Raw genomic sequence first — 23,348 nt, 5'->3', positions numbered from 1 at the left:
TGACCAGACCTTCGACCCGGCCCTTTATGTGCCACCACGCTCTTCGTTCACAGACTTTCAGCCCCCCGACCATACGTCATCGTACGCCGACCACCACCCTCCTGTTAACCGCCGCTCGCCATCACCTCGACGCCGCTTGCCATCGCCGATGCGTCGTCGTCCTTCATTGCTGGAGCGGGAAAACTAATTGCCGCAGTTCCAGAGGCAGAAACTGCGTCGCCAGCGAAAAGACCAAGGCCTCTCACTTCACTAACGAATGTTCTGGACGTACATGTGGACGGCGTCGCTGCACTCGCTCTTGTCGACACTGGTGCCGCAGTTTCAGTGATAAGTGCTAGACTCTGCCGCTTGCTCAAAAAAGTTAGGACGCCACTAGCAAGTATATCACTTCATACAGCCAGCGCAGATCACGTCACACCGGCCGCTGCCTGTACTGCTCGCATCGTGATTGATGGCCTCATTTAAGTCGTTGAATTGCTAGTGTTGGATTCCTGCTCCCATTTCGGGATTTTCTCTCCGCTAATAAGGCCGTCATCGACTCCTCTCACGCTGAGGTGGCATTTGAAGTGTTTGACGACGCTCCATTATATGATGCTCATGAAACCAGGGACACACTATTCGTTGCTGAAGACGTCATCATACCGCCGCACTCTTTTGCCCTTAACATGGTGTCTTGCAACTCTCTCGGCGAGTCTAGTGCCCTTTTCACGCCATCTGCTCTTTTTGTTCGTCGCAAGTGTTCGCCGCTACCTTATGCCCTTCTATAACTTCATGACGGCATCAGCAGACTGCTCATCTCGAACCTGTTGTCATGTCCTGTAACACTACTTTGGGGTGAGTGCGTCGGGTGTGTTTACAGTCTCGAGCCTTCTGCAATTATCGACATACCGGCTGGTCCTTCCGTCGAACACGAAGTCGCCGGAGTGACCTGTGCCTCTTCGCTGCAGACTACTAGGCCGGACGTACTGAGCAGCTCCATCGCCGACACGTTAACCGTTTCGCAACGTGCTCAGCTTCTACGACTGCTGAACAAGTTCCGTTATTCCTTTGACTGCCAGCATACTCCCCTCGGCCACACGTCAGCCGTGTGTCACCGCATCAACACGGGTACCAATGCGCCATTGCGTCAAAGACCCTATCGCGTGTCCGCAGTCAAGCGCCAGGTTATCCATGACCAAGTAGCTGAAATGCCCAAGCGTGGCGTCATCCAGCCTTCGAACAGCCCCTGGGCATCTCCAGTTGTTCTCGTTAAGAAGAAGGACGGGTCAATTCGCTTCTGTGTTGACTACCATCGTCTTAACAAAACAACTCAAAAAGACGTTTACCCGTTACCGAGAATCGACGACGCCCTTGACTGCCTCCAAGGTGCGGAGTTCTTCTCTTCTATTGACTTACGGAGTGGCTACTGGCAAGTCCCTCTGGCACCTGAAGATCAGCATAAAACGGCCTTTGTCACACCTGATGGCCTTTACGAATTCTGTGTCATGCCTTTTGGTCTTTGCAACGCACCCGCAACATTCGAGCGGATGATGGACAATCTTTTGCGTGGCCTGAAGTGGAAAACATGCCTGTGCTACTTGTCTGACGTGATTATATTTTCACCGGACTTTCCAAAGCATCTTCGCAGGCTAGATGAAGTGCTGCAGTGCCTAACTGACGCCGGCCTTCAGCTCAACCTGAAGAAATGCCGCTTCGGCGCAAGTCAGCTCACCATCCTCGGTCATGTTGTATCTAAAGAGGGTATTCTTGCTGACACCTCCAAGCTTCGGGCAGTTGCACATTTCCCTAAACCTGCGTCTCTGAAGGATCTGCGCAGCTTTCTTGGCCTCTGCTCGTATTTCCGCCGCTTTATTTGGAATTTCGCTATGATCACCGCCCCCTTGACTGAACTTCTACGTAGTGACTCGAAAAGTTACGCTTCGTCACCCGCCTGTGACGATGCTTTCGAAAAGTGGCGCCGCCTGTTAACCTTGCCGCCAATTTTGCGTCATTTCAAACCGACTGCTCCGACGGAGGTACACACCGATGCCAGCGGTGTTGCATTCGGCGCCGCGCTCGTGCAGCCCAAATCGGGATTCCAGGAGTACGTAGTCGCATACGCAAGCCGTATACCCTCACCAAAGCGGAGAAGAACTATTCTGTGACAGAGAAGGAGTGTCTGGCAATTATATGGGCTCTAGGTGAATTTATACCGTACCTATATGGTCGCCCTTTCGACGTAGTCACCGATCACCATGCGCTTTGTTGGTTATCCACGTTGAAGGACCCCTCCGGCCGTTTAGCTCGCTGGGCTTTGCAGTTGCAAGAGTTTGACATGCGTGTTGTCTACAGGTCTGGCCGACGTCACACTGATGCCGACGCTCTATCACGCTCACCTATATCCTCCGAAAGCTCTGCATGTTTATCTGCCTTGGACGAAATGGTTGCGTTCCCAGAAAACTGTGACATGGCGTCTGAGCTACGCAAGTATGACTGGATCAGCTCTCTTCTGCGATTACTTTCAGATCCGTCGACTTCTCCATCTTCTAGAACGTTGCGCTGTCAAGCGGCTCACTTTGAGGTCCGCGATCGCCTCCTTTATCGCAGGAATTACAAGTCTGACGGCCGAAAGTGGTTACTGTCATACCTCGCCATCTTCGTGCTGCAATGTTCAGCCTTCCACGCTGACCCTCAGTGCGCCCATGTGGGCATCTTCAAAACATACGCTCGGCTTTCCTCCCGGTTTTATTGGCGAAGCATATACACCTTTTTGCGCAAGCACATTCATTCATGCCCGCAGTGCCAACGACAGAAAGCTCTGCCTCATCATATCTCTGGTCCGATCCAGCCAATCCCTTGCCCAGCCAGGCCTTTTGACGGCATTGGGATCGATCTGTACGGGCCTCTTCCATTCACGGCTTTCGGAAACCGTTGGATTGTTGTCGCTGTCGACTATTTGACGCGATACGCAGAAACAGCCGCTTTGCCTGCTGCCACAGCACGCGACGTATCTTCTTTTCTCCTGCGGCACTTCATTCTCCGTCACGGCGCACCACGTGAACTTCTCAGCGACAGAGGACGTGTATTCCTCTCTGAAGTCGTCAACGCACTCCTTGCCGAATGTCACCACTACCAACCGCTGACGAATGGATTGACGGAAAGATTCAACCGTACCCCAGGGGATATGATATCAAAGTATGTTGCCTGAGACCACTCCGACTGGGACCTCATTCTGCCTTTTGTGACATACGCCTACAATACTGCTCCACAGGCGACTACAGGCTTTTCACCATTTTTCCTGTTATATGGCCGAGACAGTTCCACCACACTAGATACCATTCTGCCCTACCACCCCGATTCCTCCGAGTCTACGCCCATCTCTGAAGGTGCCCGCCACGTCGAGGAATGCCGTAAGCTCGCCCAGTCGTTCACAACCATCTAACAATGGAGACAAAAATCTCGGCGTGACGATAACCACCAGCGCCCTAACTTTGTTCCGGACACTCTTGTGTGGCTTTGGGTTCCCGCTGTGCCTACAGGCGTTTCCTCGAAGTTTTTTTCAAAATACCAGGGACCCTACCGCATTCTCTCGCAGACATCACCAGTAAACTATATCGTCGAACCAGTTACGCCATCCACAGACCAGCGCTTTCGGGGACGTGAAACTTCACGTACAGCGTCTGAAACCTTATTACGACCCGCTCGTACTCTGTTCACCGTGAGTCGCCAGGATGGCTCCTTTTCCGACGGGGGACGAAGTGTAGTGAAGAGGAATGCCCACTACTGCAGCGACATCGACACGTTGGCGCGAGGCACGAGCTAAGACTGCCTGGTTGCTGCTGCGACGCTGCCCGTACATCCGGCTAGCTCTTGCTGCTTCTGTACCGACGCTGATACCGCTTTTCACCTTGCATTTACATTATATTACATATATTGACCATGTTTATATTATTAAAAAATCGGTCAGCTTTCGTTTGCACGCTTCACAACACACGAACAGCATTTTCAAATGGGCAACTAAAATTAATGAATGAACAGCGCTGCCAAGCAGCCAGATGACGTACTAAAGAACGCGAACGCATTCAGCTTGCATGTGAGGTGGGAAAGAAGAGCTTTCACTGCAACACACCTACCCGCAGTTCGCCCACTTTTCCTCTCTTTGATGACTTCGCCAGAGACGTCATGAAAGAAATGTATTCATTGTTAATTTTTTCTATAATGGCTACCTGGCAGCTTCCAGAGGTGGAAGCGGCGCTGCCGCAGTGTATCGCCTGCGAAGGCGCATTAAAGGTATAGGTAGTTTGGTATGGAAGTTTAGTATGGTATAGGTGTGGAAAGTATGGGTAGTTTCAACCCCCCGGCATTACTAGAGTGTTTCGAGTTCTGATATTGTTGACATATATGCTGTTTCATCTTTGATAAAAAACTGGTAACCACACGAGAGAAAAAATCAAACAGCTTTAATGGAGTGTAATGGAGTTTGAGTTTGGTACGCATAAATCAAAGCTCATTCAGAAATTTATACTGCTAGAGAACTCGTTTAGCAAATTAGAATTGGCAGACGTGGCTCAGTCATCAAATCGAAGCACGAAGTTGTGTGGACAGATAAGAAGCAGCATAGAAAAGCTTTTGTGTTCATATCGTAACATCACTGAGGAAAAAATGTGCGCCTGAATGCAAAGGAAGGGTGTTACGCGCGTGTAAATAGAGCAGAAGGATGCATTTTCCGCATATGAATGGCTTCAGCAGGAGTTCCTTAAAAAAAGTGCCACCATATCCACGAAGTGAATGATGATGAGTGGGCGAAGCTCCGGAGGTAAACCTGGTAAACCATGAATCCTCTGTACATTTTGCCCACTAGATTTTATTACATCGCTCCCCCTAGCGTACGTCGCCGCACTAAATCGAACGATTGCCTTAAACCAATGACACGCGCCATATGTGACATCATTCCTATTTTATAAGATCTCGCGTCTTTCATCAACTACAAGTACCGCTTTCTAGTTTATAACATCTTGCATCTTTTCATCATTAGCTACAAGTACCACCATCTAGTAAACACTACAAGAACTAAACGAGAGGTGGCTACATACAGGGGACGGTACCGCCATCTAGTGAACACTGCAAGAACTAAACTAGAGGTGGCTACATACAGGCTACAGGGGACGCACAGCCCACGCCCTAGGGAGCTTCGCCCCTAAAATCACAACTTTCCCGCAAAGGCGAAGAATGAATGCGATAGCAACAAATTGGAAGGCCACGCGCAGAATGGCAAGCAGAATGTAACGTTCCCCGCGTTTCTCACAAACAATTAACGTATGAAACGTACTCACAGGTGCAGATGAACGCGAATAACCGCCTCAGTTGTTACTTCGCTCTGTCTGAAAACCGAACTCGTTTCGCAAACTCAGGCCTGTGCAACCAATGCAGTGCCTTTTGTGCGTCTGGTAAGTACAGAAAAATCATTCCGGTGAAATCCAAAGGCCAGCCAAGACGTATGATCCTCCCCACCACGAAATAAGGGCACGCGAGCGAGCGTCCACTCCCTTCTCTCCGCGGGGCAAAGTACGCGTAGGAGATGAGAGCGCGCACCGCTGTGTTGTGAAGATGTGGTGATGCGCGCTCATTGCACCACCTTCCTGGTAATGCTGAAAATAAGATAGTCCCCCCCCCCCCCCCGACATGCGGTAAGTGGTAGTCAAGGTGGACGATTGGGCGAGTTGGTGATTCATGATCGACGTATGTAACTGCGCGGTAGTAAACACGGACGACAAGAAGATACAAGGACCTTGTATCTTCTTGTCCTTGTATCTTCTTGTCGTCCGTGTTTACTACCGCGCAGTTACATACGTAAGTGGTAGATATAAATTGCTTACCGTGGCGCCGTGGTTAACACATCGCACTCACGTTTGAAAGGTACCACATTCAATTCCGAGTGCTGGAGTTATTTCCTCGATTTTTTTCTTACTTGCGTTTTCATACATATAGACCCGTATAAATATACGGTGAGTGACGGCGACGCCCACGTCGACGTGGACGCAGCCGCCGGTGGCAAAATCCTGCCGATAGTGTCCATATAATTGCTATCACAATAAAAAAGCAAGCATTGGTAAGCTGTAAGTAACCAAATAGTGTTGGTGTTAGCGCATCTGTAGAGTGAATATTACTAGTGTAGAATATTCACGACTTTATATGTTTATTAAAATATGCCATTATTGCTTAGATGCCAAGGTTCGCAGGTGTGTGCGTTAAGCTACTGCGCACATCGCTACTCGGCACTGTTGCCCTTTCACCACACGTGTCGTCAACTGGAATACGGAATACTGGAATACGCAGTGTGACAACAACTTTTGCATTTTTGTCTCTCCCATGTTTCCCTGGTATTGCGGTCAGTGAGATAGACCGCGCAGGCAGTGGGTTGGCATCCTTATCGGCATGTTCCTTTTTCTGGAGTAACTGGGGACCGATGCCCTCAATCGTGTTCTGTAAAGTTGGGTCCACGTATTGGCAACTCAGTGGCATTTGCGAATGGAGGCGTGCGAGGTGACTGCTTCTCTCATTTCTTGAATTGCGTGAAGCTATTATGACAAAAAGAAACATGAGAAATTGTTTAGAGAAGATAAAAGAAGTTGAACTTAAATATTGATCGATATTGGAGCTAGAATATGTGTTTTACAAGGTTTCAGGTGGGCCATTTGCTTAAAAAGCCATCGTAGCATACATGACAAGTGCTGGTGTCCACAAAGAACTTTCGAAACAATAAACAACAAATACCTCATAATGTCTAGCAGTTGTGTTTATTACATTTTAGCCTTATTAAAAGTTCTTCATACATATTTCTGTAGAAGGCAACACGTGAGACCATGTCGTGTCTGTTTTGATTGAAATAGCAGGGGATCTTTCAAAGAAGATTACTGATATGCGTTCATCCATTCAGGTGCCTCGTCAAGCAGGTTTGCTGCTACGCTCACACGTGATGTTAAAATCCCATGTTGTCATATCTCAGCTTCTTGGCAGCATAGGGCACCGTCTGCTAGAAAAAAGTGCAGCATTCATTGCAAGATCTATATCACGTGGATCCTTATTTATAGCAAATGATCCTGCAATAATTCCAAGAATCCTCACGATGCAAGCAAGGGCTGATCAAATTGTACGTGTTGAAGCTACCCCAGTTTCATTGCAAATTTTTCTGTAGGAGAACATTTTTCAAAGTGTATTTATTATCCGTAAAGATGTACCTTGTCAATCATATCAAATACATAAAATTTACAAACCAGTTAAGGAATTCATGCCCACATAAACAACGCAAAAAGAAAACAACTATATAAATATATATATATATATATATATATATATATATATATATATATATATATATATATATATATATATATATATATATATATATATATATATGTGTGTGTGTGTGTGTGTGTGTGTGTGTGTTGTGTGGTGTGCGTGTGGTGTGTGTGTGTGTGTTGTGTGGTGTGTGTGTGGTGTGTGTGTGTTGTGTGGTGTGTGTGGTGTGTGTGTGTGTGTGTGTGTGTGTGTTCACACAAGCACACATCATAACTCATAAGCTACCTCATAGTACTTCATCGCTAGGGGCGCCATAGGTACGAAGTGTGCAGGGTGATATTGAAAGCCACTAGGCCACTAGTGGTATTACTAATGAAACACATTAAAAATGTTGGGAAGTCTAGCTCTTTATTCGGTGAAGCTATTAGCGCCATGTTTACGGAAGTTTCATTGATGTGCGCTAACTAATCGGCTTCATCTGGTTTGCATGTTACGTAATCTGTGTGCTTCCTTTCTACAGTGCAGCTGTTAAACGAAGGTGATAAGTTGTTTTCTAGTTGAGAGGGTAAGCGTACGCATATTACAACGTTCTCCTCCTGTTTGGGAGGTTTTAGGTAGGTCAGACAGGCTGGCGTACTTATGACTGGATAGCATAGCACTGTAACGCAAGAGAAAAGATCACGCGAAAGTGCTCCTGTCTTCATTGCGTGTCATATGCGAGTGACTGTTACGCAGGTTTTCGTGTTGCGCTTGTTTTCGTTGAGGCAAAGCCTCAACGAAGGAAGAGAAAAGTTATTTTTAGACACAAAAATATAACTTTGTGATTAACAGAACAAGAAGAAAGGAAACCAACAAATAAAATGCAGCAAACAGTCAAGCTGTCAATGCTTTGAATGTACTGTACCCGATGATACATAAACCACAGATCGTTTAATGAATTGCCCATGTAGAAGATCACAGTCACCGGTTGTTGCGACACTTAACTGTATTGTAGCGGTATACTTGTTGCCACTGACACGTTGAGTCATTAGCGTTGCTTACACTTATGGGGTGGATGAGCTCCTATGTAGCTGACGAAGTCTTCACGCACAGTAGGCCGGTTCCCTCTTTGACACCAACGCTGCGTAAAGGCTCGCAGCAGGTTTTTGGTCTAGAGATGGGGTAAACGACCGGCTGCAGGAGTCCACTCGGCAACCGGGATAGCGAAGTCTGCTACGCGTGGATGTCTTTCTTCCCAGATCAACTGCTTAGGTGGTGGGAACGCAACGACCCCACGATCGCCCATTTCCGAAAACTCGCGGAAACAGACGCTATCGGGCTCTTCATGCTCGATTCAGAAACCAGACGGCATGAACTCTGATACGAGCGTCTCTTCTTCCGAGCTGTCGAAGTTGAACTGACGGTCTTCCAGTCCGTCGTCATAATCGTCACCTCAGCCACAGCCGTGCCACCTTCCCGTTGGCCATGGCCTTTTTTGTCCTCATCCATTCACACGTGCAATCAGCAACGTATTCGTTTTATATGTGTCGAACGTGTCCGTTGCGCAGTGCCGTTGTTCTGTCTCCACCACTACGTTTGCCTCACTTGCGACACTACTACACAACACAGAGAACACAGCACTGTCACACCAAAGCCAAACTCGCTCATCACAGTGATCACCTGTGTGCTCATTTGGGTTTCATATGTTAATTCTAGTGAGCACGAACGGGAAACACTTAAGACGCCAAACAACTGAAGCTGAAAAGATTTCGCAGTATATTGTTATATAAGCCCAAAACCTAAAGTGTTATAGAAAAAATACACGTTGGGGCTAAACAGTTTTCGTGATCTCACTAGGCATGTGTAATAGTGCTGGTGCTTTTACACATTGCTGTGGGACATATCCTGTTTCTGGAATCATCCGGAATTCCGCACGGTGTTAGAACTCACCAAGTGTGGTTTTGGTATACGTTGTCGTATTCTGTTTTTCACAGTACAAATTCTCCATAGTGAGTTGAGAACTCATCTCTAAGTGTGCATGCTGTTTTTCCGGTATACCCTAGGTGCATGAAAAACTAACAAGCCCAAATATGGGGGCTTGTGATAAGAACTTGGTGCAGCGCGATACGCCACAGTATAAAAACTGAAGCACTTCTTTGCGAACTGCAGGCACTTGGACCGTCATCTATCTATCTATCTATCTATCTATCTATCTATCTATCTATCTATCTATCTATCTATCTATCTATCTATCTATCTATCTATCTATCTATCTATCTATCTATCTATCTATCTATCTATCTATCTATCTATCTATCTATCTATCTATCTATCTATCTATCTATCTATCTATCTATTTATCTATCTATCTATCTATCCATCTGTCTATCTATCTATCTATCTATCTATCCATCTTTCTATCTATCTATCTATCTATCTATCTATCTATCTATCTATCTATCTATCTATCTATCTATCTATCTATCTATCTATCTATCTATCTAACTGCCTAAGTCTGGGTTCTCTCATGATCACCTTCTCCTTGTGTTCTCTCTTCTTCTCATGATCACCTTCATAACTTGGGGTGAACTAAAATAATCATCGGAGGGTAAGATGGTTTGGGCGAATATGACTCGCTGGTGGTAACTTGAGTATCGGTGCAATTCCGTTGCCTGCGTCGTCCAACCCTTTCGGCCAGACATGTGGCACACACCCGCGGGCTGGTATGTGCCACAGCGTATGTTTGTTTATTATTTTTACTTTATGTTTACCAAGGCACGGCGAGAACAGGCATAGGTAATTTTAACGCGAGAGCGTGAAGAAAAAAATTGACATAGGCAACGCTGACCCGACGAATACAAAGAAGGATCCTCAGGACCGCTGCTGGAATCAAACCCAAGCAATCTGCGTGGCAATCAAGTATTGTACCACTGATCCACGCTAGGTCTCGATACCGCTTTGCAAAAAGAAGCTAGGCGCAAGTTGGTGATACTTCAGTTGTGGTTGAAATGCTGAATATACAAATTTATAAACATTACATGTCTGCTCCTATATGATATAGGCATTACATCAGGTTAACGTGAGCGATAATTAAGCGTGATTCACTGCAGTGGATTTATGTAGCAGTGTCCAGGGCAATCATCCTCGCGAGCACAATTGCTACAAAATCAGCTTACAGCTTCTGGTGTAAATAACACTAATTTTGCTGTTGGCATCGTTAAGCATGTGTAAAAAACTAGTTATATAAAGAATATTAGACTGTTGAACGTAGTCGGCTGCTCTGAAGAAGCTTTTCTTTATTTTCATATGCATTAACTTCAAAAGTAGGGTTTCCTTGATCTGGCTATCGCATGATTGAGATATTATTGGTGAAAAAACTTTTCACATAAAAAACGAAAAAGAAAAAAAGAGCTATGTAAAAAAGCAGTCAGCAGTAAATTGTACGCATGTGTGTTCATTATTAACATTAGTATATGACTGCAGCGGTAGTAAATTGTTTAACCTACTCAAAAATTAGCGAAAGCGTACATCAGTGTTCACCGCAGACATGAACAGCTATCATATTTCTTTGAAGTGTTACACACGCAAAGATTACGAGGGAAGGCGTCTGTTCCAAAAACATGGTCAACAAGCCCAGTGAACAAACGTCAGGCTTTTACGAAACTAAAAACATTTTGCAGCGTTTGAAGTTTCATTACGTTGTCTGCACTGTTGAGACTACAGGAAAGCTATAAGCAAGCCAGTTTAGACTTGCCAAGGGAACTTCTGGGGCATGTCTTCTTAAGAGCGATGCCTAGAACTGGCGGTCATGTCCTTTACATTAAAATACAAAATGTATGCTACGGAAGCACGCTTAGATAAATTAAAATGGGTTGACGAAGAACAGGGTTTACGTCCATTCACAAGTTTTCAGAACAGCGTATTATAGCTGAAATGCAACGAATGCTTCAAGATACGTACCGCTGCACAGCCCAACACCAGATAATCTTATTTGCCGATTCGGGTTCTCCGCTTCGGTCCTCGCCATGTACGACGTGCTTGAGTCTTTCGAGGATCCCCTTTAATAGCATCTTGTCTTACAAGGCGTTTTGCTGCGTTCGCACCCGTCAATCCAAAAACCATTGTGGAAGAGGATTCAGTTCCTTCTCTTTTAGGGAGGAAAAGTGTAAATACTGCAACGAAAGCAAAAATGGCTAAGCAAGTAGCCTTCTTCATCATGAATGATCTTGAATTTCCCAAGCTGAAGGGTCATAAATAAGCCCTAAATTTTGACAGCGCAGATACGTTTATACCAACGAAGCTACAGTAGACATAAAAAGTCCCCAAATGAATTTTTTTCCGCAGTTTCTTCCAACCCACTGTCACTTTGCAGTCCCGAGTTTTATTTTCGTTCACCTTGAATGGCGGAATGTCTGACAAAACGAGAAGCTGCGAAAACAAATGCATTGTACTGTTAAAGCCTGTATTTAAGCGACCACTACTACCCAACGACAAAGGGAGCTTCAATTGTGGGCTTCTTTGCTGCTCCTGCCACTGTGAAGAAAATCGCAAGACGGTATAACAAATCTCTTTCTCAGAGCCGCTTCGCTTAACTGTGATAAACAATGGGCTTTCAATGACAATGCACACCGCGCACAACTCATGTTCTTTCTCATGGACACGCTTTACAGCTTGATGACTAAGTTTAAATAAATAGAAGGCAACAATAGGTATACCTTCGTGTGTGCTTAACGTTGTACCTAAACTATTGGTATAATTTTATTCTACTTCAGTGAAAACGATTTATGGAGGAGATAAAAACATAATATCTATTACATTATACAAGTTTAGATAATCTCTAAATGTTATGCGCAAACAGATGAGATAAGAGTGGTTTGCTTAGTTACACAACGTTATATAGTGTAGTACAAAAAAGGGTGGTGATCACGCTTGTTGACCTCAGATCTAGCAATTGTTATAACCGGCAACGCAAGGGCACGGCTTGCAAGGGACGCTCACCCGCTTACCTCACCAATGCGCTCTGTGCCCCACAAGGACGTAATATACCTTGTGTTTAGGATGACTGCCAGTTGGACATGTTGGTTTGGAAGCGCTCTGGTTGTTTGACCCGTTTTTTGTTTCCAACTCCATGGAAGTCGTAGAGGGAGATGGTGTAAGGGTCTCTGATGTCTTAAGTATTCATGTGGTCGAGCTGTATTATTCCGTTCCGCATGGTCCTTTACTCCAAAGCGTAAAAGAGTGCCTCACAGACAAAAATGATGAGGTGGCTTTTTGTAACGCAAGTTGTTTCTCCTTAGAAGGTTTTGTGGAGGTCTTGACAATGTATCTCAGTTCCATGCTAATGGGGTGGAACGGCAAATCGTACATACAGAAAGATGGAATTTGCATTGGCTCTAGTGTCGCCCCGATCTTAAGCAATGTTTTTTTTAGCAAACTCGACACAGAAGTAGATGGCAACGATCTGAAGCTGTTCACATTCGTGGATGACTACCTTGTTTTGGTAAAAAACTATCCGGGTATGAGCACGTCAGTGAATGTTTTGAAAACTTTTGAACGGGCGCGGCCTGCAGTTTACCTCTGAGGTGCCAAAGACACGATGGATTCAGTTTATGGACCTAAAAATAAAGTTGTCTCATTTTCCCACGTGCTGGATTTATTACACTAGATCAGAAAAGCCTTTATTTATTTATTTATTTATTTATTTATTTATTTATTTATTTATTTATTTATTTATTTATTTATTTATTTATTTACTTATTTATTCACAAAACCCCTACAGGCTCCATCAGGAATATTGTGTGAGGGGGTGTATATACAGTGCATATTCACATTAATTGAAATATCAAAACATGATTATACTCGTTATGTAAGATAAAAATAACGTTATATATTTGTTAGCGAGAGCAGGCATGACATGCAACTACTAAACAAAATGCAGAGAAACTCATCTGTAAGCGTGCAACCCATAAATATAACAAATATTATAATATATAGCGAAGACCGATATACATGGTTTAGTGGAAGGTTAATGCCACTGGCGATGAAAAAATGGCTGTTACTTCGTGACGAAACAATACGGGATCATGAATCTTGACAACATTATCGGGAAGACCATTCGATATTTCAAGAGCTACTGGTAATGCTGATGAGTTGAATACGTTCGTGTGCCCGAAATTGCGTTTGAAAGAACGGCTATTGCGCAAACGGCGAGAAGTGCGTGTTGGTTGGATGAGAGGGGGGGGGGGGTGGTTTCGTGCTTACCGGATGCTTTTTTGTGAAACAGGAAAATCAAGGCAATCTTTCTGCGATGATCTAAGTCAGGCAATGATAGTGATGATTTAATGTGAGTGATACTGCAATGTCGGCTGTAATCTTTCGCAATGAAGCGTGCGGCACGGTTTTGAACACGTTAGAGGGCACTAATTTGGTAGGCCTGATGAGGTGACCAAACTGATGAGGCGAAATCAAGTTGAGGACGAACGAATGTTAGATATGCAAATGCTTTGGTCGAAGTTGGGGCGTCATGAAGGTTACGTTTGAGGTAATTGAGAGTGCGAGATGCTTGTGCTGAAATTTTCTCTATATGCGTGGACCATGATAGTGAGGGTGAAAGATGCACGCCAAGGTATTTCTATGATGATTTGCACTTCACGTGACAGTTGTTAAGAGTATAAGTAAAAAAATGGCAGCATATCCACAGAGTGAATGATGGAGAGTGGGGCGAAGCATTCGTCCGTCCATGCGTCCGTCTGTGTGACCGTCCATGCGTCTGTTTGTGCACCCGTCCCTGCGTTCTTTCATGCATCCGCCTCTGCGTCCGTTCATGCGTCCATCCATGCATCTGTTTGTGTGTCCGTTCGTTCATCTATTCAACACTCCAAGTCCCACCATCTCGCATCTTTTTATCATATATTCCCCATATGGAAGCACCGCCATCCAGCGGACATTCCAAGGACTAAACGAGAGGTGGCACACGCACACTTTTTTACGGCCGGCGCTTTGGGTCCACTTCCCACCTTTAACCACCTCGAGTTCATGGTATATTCTAGTTCACTGTATTCATGGCACTGCGACCAAACGCTCGCTAAACCTTTCGAAAACCAAGGAGGTTACGCCCAGCGAGTATAACGTAGCAACCTTTCCCTGTCAGATAGGGCTCAATTTACATGCCAATGGCTGCTAATGAGAAATGAGAGACAGGAGAATTCGGCTTTTACTTTCTTACGGCTTGCGCTTCGTATCTACTTCTCATTTTTAACCACCTTGAGTTCATTCATGGTATATACAAGTTCATTGCATTTATGGCACTGCGGCTCAACGCTCGCTAAACCTTTCTAAAGCTAAGGAGGTTACACCCAGCGAGTATAATGTAGCATCCCTTTCTTGTCCGATAGTGCTCAATGTACATGCCAATGGCTGCTAATGGGGATCGCAGCGTGCGCGTTGACTAAAAGCCGAATGCTCATGTCTCTCATTCCCCGTTAGCAGCCATTGACATGTACATTGAGCACTATTTTTTATTGTTAAACAACGCACAGAAGAAATCTCTCACTGGCACCACCTTGGAGGTCAAGTGTTATACCTATTTCGGGTATGTGCCACTGGTGGTTACATATGAGGGACGCCCAAGCCACGCCATAAGGAGCTTCGCCCCTAAAAGAGAAAATGATTTTTTACGGGTAAAGTTCATGCGCTTGCATTTGTCAGTGTTAAGCGACTTTTGCCATCAAGAGCACCAATTAGTTATGAGGTCTATGTTTTCCTGAAGAGCGAGGTGATCTGATGTTGAAGTTATCTTACGGTAGATGATACAGTCGTCTGCGAAGAGTCGTAAGTTAGAAGAGATATGCGATGGTAGGTCATTGATGTAGATTAAAAATAACAAGGAACTGAGAACACTACCTTGCGGCACACCGGAGGTGACATCGGTTAGAGGAGATGAAGATGAATTAGCAACGGTATACTGTTTATGGAATGAAAGAAACTTTCTTATACAGGATAATGTCAAGGAGTCCAGATGATACTTTAGATATAAGGCGACAATGTGGAACACGATCAAAAGCTTTAGAAAAATCGATGATTACGCAGTCAATGTCAAGGTATTTATCCATGAGCGTGAATATATCATTCGTGAATTCCATTAGTTGACTGTCACATGAAAAACCTTTTCCAAACCCATGTCGGTTCCGGAAAAAATCGTTAGCTTCGAGGTGCTGAGTGACGTTGGAGGCGATGACATGCTCTAGCAGTTTGCACGGGACACTGGTTAGAAATATAGGACGATAATTTGTGACATTTGTTCCTGGATTTGAATACAGCTATAACTTTGCCAATTTTCCATTCGTGAGGTATCTCACCTGTTGATAATGATTCATTGAAGATGTGGTCAAGTATGATACTAGAAAACGTAACGGTCTGTTTAAGAATTTTAGTATTGATACAGTCGACTCCTGCAGATGTTGATTTTTTCAGATCTTTAATGAGTGCCGAAATTACAGCTGTGCTGATGACTATGGTATCCATGTATCTGTAATCAACTTCTTCTGTTAATGGAAGGTTGGAAGGGTCTTCCTTAGTAAAAACACTCGTGAAATACTTATTGAGCAGGACGGCACAATCGTTGGAGTCGACGTTTATCCCGTCATCGTTCACCAATGAAATGTCGTCAATGGCGTTAGTAGGGGAGATGCATTTCCAGAACTTTCTAGGGTTGTTTTTAATGAGTGATTGAAGGTCACAGGACATAAATTTGCGTTTAGCGTTTCGAAGAGCGTGACAGTAGGCCTTTTGCGCAGCTTCGTGTTTAGCGCGAGACTGTGGTGTTCCCCTGAGCTTCGCCGCCTTGAAGAGCCGTTTTTTCTTATTTCTCATTGTGTGAAGTGATCTGTGGAACCATGGCTTATATAAGGTTACTCTAAGCGAGATACGTGGTATGTGCGCATAAACTAACTCGGTTAGTTTATGTTGAAGAAGAGACCAATTTTCCGTGATTGAGCGAGAGGAGAATGACAAAAGGAAATTTTCACAAAACGTTTCAAGGCCTTGGTTAATGGCTTCAAAGTTAGCTTTATTTTAGTTGAATATATGTTTTTGTACTAGGTGTCTCTTTGTACTAGGTGTCTCGAACGCAGCAGACAGAAGCAAGTGGTCACTAAATCCAGAGTTATAAGATAATATTTTCAGGTTATCAGGAGCAGATGTAAATATGAGATCTAATATGTTCTCTTCTCGTGTGGCTTGATTAAACAGCTGCGTGAGCGAGAAATCGAGGGTCAGGTTAATGAATTAGCGAGTGCTACTTGAGCATGACGTTAGGTCAATCCAATCAGCGTCAGGGAAATTGAAGTCACCAAAAAGGTTTATAACAGCATTTGGGAACTTTTGTCGAATGGAGGCGAGGTTGGCATGAAGATCAGAGACACAGGAATCGCAAGGGTCTGGTGGCCTGTAGCATACCCCGAAGAGTGACTTAGAAGAAGGGGAGGCAATACAGATCCACGGAGTTTCCAATGGACTGCTTACATCAACAAGAAAACTAGAAATGTGCTTTTTGACCGCGATGAGCACGCCCCCACCTCTTCTTATATCGCGGTCTTTCTGGTATATAACATACTTGTCGGTGTCATTTAGCACTTCTGAGTTAGTATTGCCACTATGATGCCAGGTTTCAGTTAGCAGTAAAATGTCGCAGTCACTGTTATCTAGATATGAGCATAATTCGATGCGCTTTGGAATCAAGCTTCTAATGTTTGTAAATGATACATATAGCTTCGTTTCTGCTACGTCACATGACACGATGGGTTGGTTGGGTTATCATGAATTCGAGCTTCTCGATAGCTATCGCGATAATGCTCTTACTGTATCCGATCCAGCATCGTACACGTACACTGAATTGTCGATTCGCATTTTGTCGACGGTAAGCTTACAAGTGGCATTTTTTTATTTAATGAATTCCAGCAGCCTTCTTTTTGCGACACGTGTTTGAAGTGAAAAGTCTTCCCGTATGGCAAATGTCCTGCCTTTTAGCTTAAAATCTTTTTCTATAACACGCTGTTTATCCTTATAAAACACAAACTTGGCAATGGTAGGCCTGCATTTGCCGTCTTGATATCGGCCAAGCGGATGAGCACAGTCTATTTGGGATGATTCCAACGTGATCTCAAGATACTTCGAGCACAAATCAATGATATGGCCTTCAGACGAAGACCATGTTTCTGAAAGGTTGTCAGAAATTCCAAAGAATAGCAGATTTGAGCGACGAAGCCTGTTCTCGGCATCGTCACAACGATTATCGATCGGTTTCAGCTTGTCGGATAAGTTGTACGTGAAACCACCTGATTCAAGCGATGCAGCAACCGAATTAGCCTTTTGGGCAGCAGCGTCGATTTCTATGGCATGAATTCTAGCCGAAAGCTGATTGATTTCCACATCAACCGAAGCCTGCCAATGCTTAGGGGCCTTTAAGTCCTTCATAATATTGTCTTGACCAGTTTCTATTCGTTGAACTGTCTCTAAAACTTTTGCAAGGGTAGCATCAGTGTTCGGTCCGGGGTTAGTTTCAACATCGCTCGACAAGATTAGGAGTAGGCTACATAGGCAAGACATAAGACGACATTTGCATCGGTCAAAAACAAAACACCATTCGCTGGTGTTTTGTTTCATTCGGCACATGCGAAGATAGTAAAGCATGGGATCGTAACTTCAGGCATCAAAGCCACCCTCATGAAGTAGTGCGTACACTCAATGAATGAGATCGTTTCCGAGCAGATCAAGCGCTTGAGGAGAGCTGGTTATTGAGGTGATTGTGTCCTATTGGTCTGTGAAAAGAATGGTCGGGAATCGAAAAAGACAATGATCGGCACACGAGAAGGGGTGAGACAAGTTGATGGTGAAAGAGAGCGGACAGTGGTCATCCCGTATCTGCACAAATTTTCACGTTGGTTGAAAAAGTTGCATTGGGGTATGGCGTGCAGGTTTTTTTTTCAGCTGAAAACAAATTGTCGAAAATTTTCCCAGCAGTAGAAAGGGTAGCCAAAAAGAAAGCAACGGGAGAATCGGACAGATGTAGCATAGAACATGGCAGGAGGTACTATGAGTGCAAAAAAGATGTTGTATACGGAACTCCTTGCACATGTGGAAAGGGATACTTCAGTCAGACAGGACAATGCCTGAATGTGCGCCTTCGTGAACTCGAGGGTTCACTAAAGGGGGCCCAGTACTGACACTTAGCGATGCACTGCAAGGATTGCACCTGCCAACCGAAATTTTCAGACACAGGAATAATTGACAGGCACAAGAAGCGTACAACGAGAGAAATAATGGAAGCGTATCGAGTTAGGAAAAAAGATGACAGTTGTGTCAGAGCAGTGTCTGTTCTACTAACAGACATGGAGTTCTCTTTTTGGGCAAAACATAACCCATTGCATTTTCTTTTTACGTTTTCTTTCCTTAGTTTATGGCGCCGCCACGGGGGCCTAGTGGCTAAGGTACTCGGCTGCTGACCCGCAGGTCGAGGAATCAAATACCGGCTGTGACGGCTGCATTTCCGATAGAGGCGGGAATGTTGTAGGCCCGTGTACGCAGATTTCAGTGCACGCTAAAGAAGCCCAGGTGGTCAAAATTTCCGGAGCCCTCCACTGCGGTGTCTCTCATAATCATATGGTGGTTTCGGGACGTTAGTAATAAATTCCATAGTTTTGGAGGCCTAACGTGTGTTTGTTACCGGTTGTGTTTCATTGATTATGGGAGCGGTTTTTTTTGGTATATCACGTTGTTCATGATGAAAGGGGGGGGGGGGGAATGTTTGAACTGACGTACATGCGTGTTATGCATATATAAGTGCTCGCTTCAGAATAACATTTTCAGTTGCTAGTAAAGCGCTCGTCTGTATTCTCCCTGAGTGTGTGTATTTTCTTGCGCTTGTTTCTCCATTAGACCTTGTGTGTTGCAAGAAATGCGCAATGGCGTCGCTACTACACGCAGTGCATGAGTGGGCAGATTGTGGTTGGGCAACAGGCGAGATACGTGCGCGTTGCTGCCATCTGACAAAAGTTGACGAAGGGTAGGGCCGGGGGCGTGCACAAATATGAACACCAATTGAAATAAGTTACTTACTTGCGGAATCTTCAAGATAAATTCATTGTTGTTGTTGTTGTTGTTGTTGTTGTTTTTTGCTGCAGCCTCTGGAAAGGGTATTACAGCTGGCTACGTGATTATCGCGAAACTTTTTATTTCTAGAGAAAGCACTCGTCAGAGTTGTCCTGTTTCACGTGGAAGTTGAGTTAAAGTGACAGAAGCTACTCGCGGAGACCGTTAGCCACCGCAACACTCTTTGTGTCAAGAGATTCGCGCGAACTTCATGTTTCATAGCATGACGTATGTTCTTGCACGTGCATTGTATAGCGTAAAATAATGGGTAATCCTTGAGTTTAGCCTTTAAGAGTGGAATGCTATAGGAATATCCTGTCCGTAGTGCACACTTCTACCACTTACCCCTCTTCCTCTATTCATAAACGCTCCTTGACTTTATCTTGACTTCAAACCGCCTTCAATGCAGCGCGTTTCAAACACATCTGTGCGCTTGTGCTGCCTTGGTACCGCCTATAAAGTTTCACACAATATTACCTAGAGGGGAATCTGGCGCTAATGTCTATGCGGGCTCTTCTAGCGGTGCTTGTACCCCCATGAGAATTATGGGAAGTACAGGCTTCGGATCTGCTTCGGATGAATCACGATTTGACCATTTGTGGCGCTTGTTTGCTGAGTGTAAAACAAAGTGATATGAAGTTATGTCTAATAAAACTTGCTTCATTTTTGTGCACGCAAACTTTATCGCAAAAGGTTTTTGTGACTAGGCGATTGAAGTGAAACCTCGATAAATGTAATCACCAGGGTATGCATCGCTCTGATATTGAGTTCCGGATTTGGCATGAAGGTTTGATGAATTATAGTTTACAATATTTCAAAAGAAACATTTTTTCGCATTATTTATTTATGGAAATAACAGCAGAGTATTAAGTGAGAAACACCTATCGTTTCGTCTGCTGCGACGGCAGGTGCGTCTGTTCAAGTGGTCTGCCCCCAACGCACCGCTCGTTTTGTTGTGAAGTCAAGTCGGAAGAACGTGGCGGTGCGTATACTTCGCGTCACCGTAATTTTGCAGTTCATTTCAACTACAGGTTTTCCCGCTCACTTTAATCCAAGTGCCAGCTTAAATAATCTGCACGCCATTGAAATAATCTGAGCGCCGAGCTATTTAATTCATGTGCCAAACATTTAATCCAAGCCCAACATGTTTAATCCAAGCGCCAACTCACTCAGGCCGCGTTCCATTGAGTTTAATCCAAGTGCCACCATGTTTAATCCAAGTGCCAGCTTAAATAATCTGCACGCCATTGAAATAATCTGAGTGCCGAGCTATTTAGTCCATGTGCCAAACATTTAATCCAAGCCCAACATGTTTAATCCAAGCGCCAACTCACTCAGGCCGCGTGCCATTGAGTTTAATCCAAGTGCCACCGTGTTTAATCCAATTGCCAATGACTTTAATTCAGGTGCCAGTCAGTTTAATCCACGCACAAAAACCAGAATAAGGGGCGTAAAAACGACAGTGCGATTGAAATGCAGTTCCTACAGTATAAAAGACAATAGTCGGAAGGTAGAATCAATCATTATTATTTGTATTCGCCGATAGTATTCTTGAAAAAAAATTACAGCCGTGGTTCGCTTAAGCCATGTTTGGAGTGCTTATACTTTGCTATGCGCCAGTTTGTATAATGAGTGCTTGGCCCAGGGAAAACAGTTTTAATGAAAACGAAAAAAACGTATGAACATATTACTGAATATTTTACAGTGCAATGAAATTCAGTATCCGTCACTGAAGCTTATATTTGGCTTTGGTAAACACTACAACGTCACATGACCAGGACAGGTCATGTAATGTGAACGACACACTATGTTTATTGGAGTGCCGGAACGCATACTAAGAGATTAAAAGCATGGTCGCGGGCAGGGATGGATCAAAGACAGCTACATAATCAAGAAATTAGGAAGCCGTCGCGCGGCACGCACTGTGAATTAGAGATAATTCCAATGTTTTTTTTTGCCTGTAGTGAACATAAAACGTTAACTGATCATCCTGATGTAGCGATAGAAGTTTTATTTTACATTATTGTATGCTCGTATTTTTTTATTCAAACAAAGTTAAATGTCTCCAATGATACGAACAGTACTGATTGTTCGTTTAGCTTGTTAGTTCTGTGACGTACTTGACGAATGCGATGAAACGAACACAGAGGAAACAAAGTGATAATAACACGCAACTGGCCTTGGGCCTAGCTTTCTTTTTTTGTGTGTGTACGTGTTTTTTTTTCGCGGCATTATGCCTCTCATCGCACATTGGAAGCTTGCGGATTCAGTGCAATCACTAAATTATTTGTTCTGTCCACCATCTCTATCTACACACACACACACACACACACACACACACACACACACACACACACACACACACACACACACACACACACACACACACACACACACACATACATATATATATATATATATATATATATATATACATATATATGAGTGTGTGTGTGTGTACATACATACATATACATATACCTGAAAACAAGAGTGATTACTACTAATTATTCAAGAAATGCAACATAGGCACAGGTTAGTGTATTTATTAAAACAGAACTGTCTCATAGGGCTCAGAGACGGATGTTCACAAGTCATCTTCACGCAAAGTGGCAGGCACGAAAGAGAAATTGTGCCGATCAAAGGCCGCGCAGTCCACGCGCTGTATTTGTTGAATGGAGTGGCGAGCCGCATCCAGCAGCAAAGAACGCCTGTGCTCCTTTTTCGTCATGCCTTGCGGTGTCACTAAAACTAAATTACGAAGTTCGCTCAGGTAGGCCTTCACGTGTGACTTGAATTTCGAAAAGGCTTCTTCTATAGGGTTAAAGAAGGGACTGTACGCTGGCAGGCGCTTAATAGAGTGCATGAAGTTAGCCAAAGCCGCTTGTTCTGCTCGAGCGTGAGCAGGTGCATTATCAAAAAGGAATACAGCTTCGGCATTTGGCTCATCACGTTCTACGCGGGCCGAAACATCACTGAGGAAGTCATTAAAAACAACCCAATGAGCTTTGCCCACCACAGTCCAGTGAATAACTCCATTTGCGGACATGCATGCTATAATGTTCAAGTTCACTCCCTTTGTCGCTGAGGTCATGTGCAAAGATGGTTGTCCTTTAGCTGCCCTGCCGAATTTCCTGGAACACGAGATATTGAAGTCAGTCTCATCAAAATAGAAGCGGCAAACACGTTGTCCATCAGACTGCAGCCATTGGGCGTACAGCATGTGGCTGTGCTTCATATCGTCACGGTTGCGATCTGTGGGCCTCTGCGTCACTAGCTTCATCGAGTAGCAGTGGGCATCCAGCAAGCGGTCGACTGTGCTTGCATGGATTGTTACTCCTGGCATTTCTTTCTCCATGGCCTCCTTTATTTGCTTCAATGTAAATGTACAGTTTTCGTCGACAATTCGTCTCAAAGTATACTCAGACGTCATCTCCAAACTTCCTTTTTGAACCCCCACCATGCTTTGATGTTTCTCTGTCGGTAGCGGCAATCGATCTTGCTGTTTTAATGTTGATGCCTAGAGCGTTGGCCAATTGCTTTAAGTCACCGCCACGCCTGTAAACGTCCACAATCCTTGCCCTGTCGACCACCGATACTCTGCTGTTTTTTCGACGAGGTTCGTCGGGGTTCTTAAAGTGTGATCCTCATTTGCGTCCAGCCATGGCTTCAAGCAAAGCTCTCTCTTCGTCTGCAAATGTTCCCGTATGAAAACACACGTTTCAAGTAAACATGCTTCAGCTACACTAAGCGTAGAAGTATCTATTTTGATGCTTTTATAACAACTTATTTCCACATGAACCCGATTAAATGCAAGTTTGGTATTTTTAAGTGGTTATTTCTGATTCCAAGAACGAATGAATATCATCTGTCGGTCACTGTTTTCCCTGGGCTGAGCAGACGACTGCGGTAGCCTCAGCGCATAAGTAGCCAAATGCCGTCTG

The 23,348-nt window shown here is 44.4% G+C and overlaps 1 long non-coding RNA gene across 1 annotated transcript in view; it reads right to left on the bottom strand.

The window, feature by feature from the left end:
* Nucleotides 1–6,757: 6,757 nt before the first annotated feature.
* Nucleotides 6,758–23,348, bottom strand: part of LOC142786459 (uncharacterized) — a 49,383-nt gene continuing 32,792 nt past the window's right edge. Inside the window, exons 3-4 of the long non-coding RNA XR_012889053.1 lie at nucleotides 11,218–11,429; nucleotides 6,758–7,009 (exon numbers count right to left, since the gene is read on the bottom strand). This is a non-coding gene — a long non-coding RNA (uncharacterized LOC142786459). The remainder of the gene's footprint in view (nucleotides 7,010–11,217; nucleotides 11,430–23,348) is intronic.

The sequence above is a fragment of the Rhipicephalus microplus genome, unplaced genomic scaffold (assembly GCF_043290135.1).
Source record: "Rhipicephalus microplus isolate Deutch F79 unplaced genomic scaffold, USDA_Rmic scaffold_24, whole genome shotgun sequence".
NCBI classification, from domain to species: Eukaryota; Metazoa; Arthropoda; class Arachnida; order Ixodida; family Ixodidae; genus Rhipicephalus; species Rhipicephalus microplus.
This window is presented reverse-complemented; position numbering and strand designations above follow the sequence as displayed.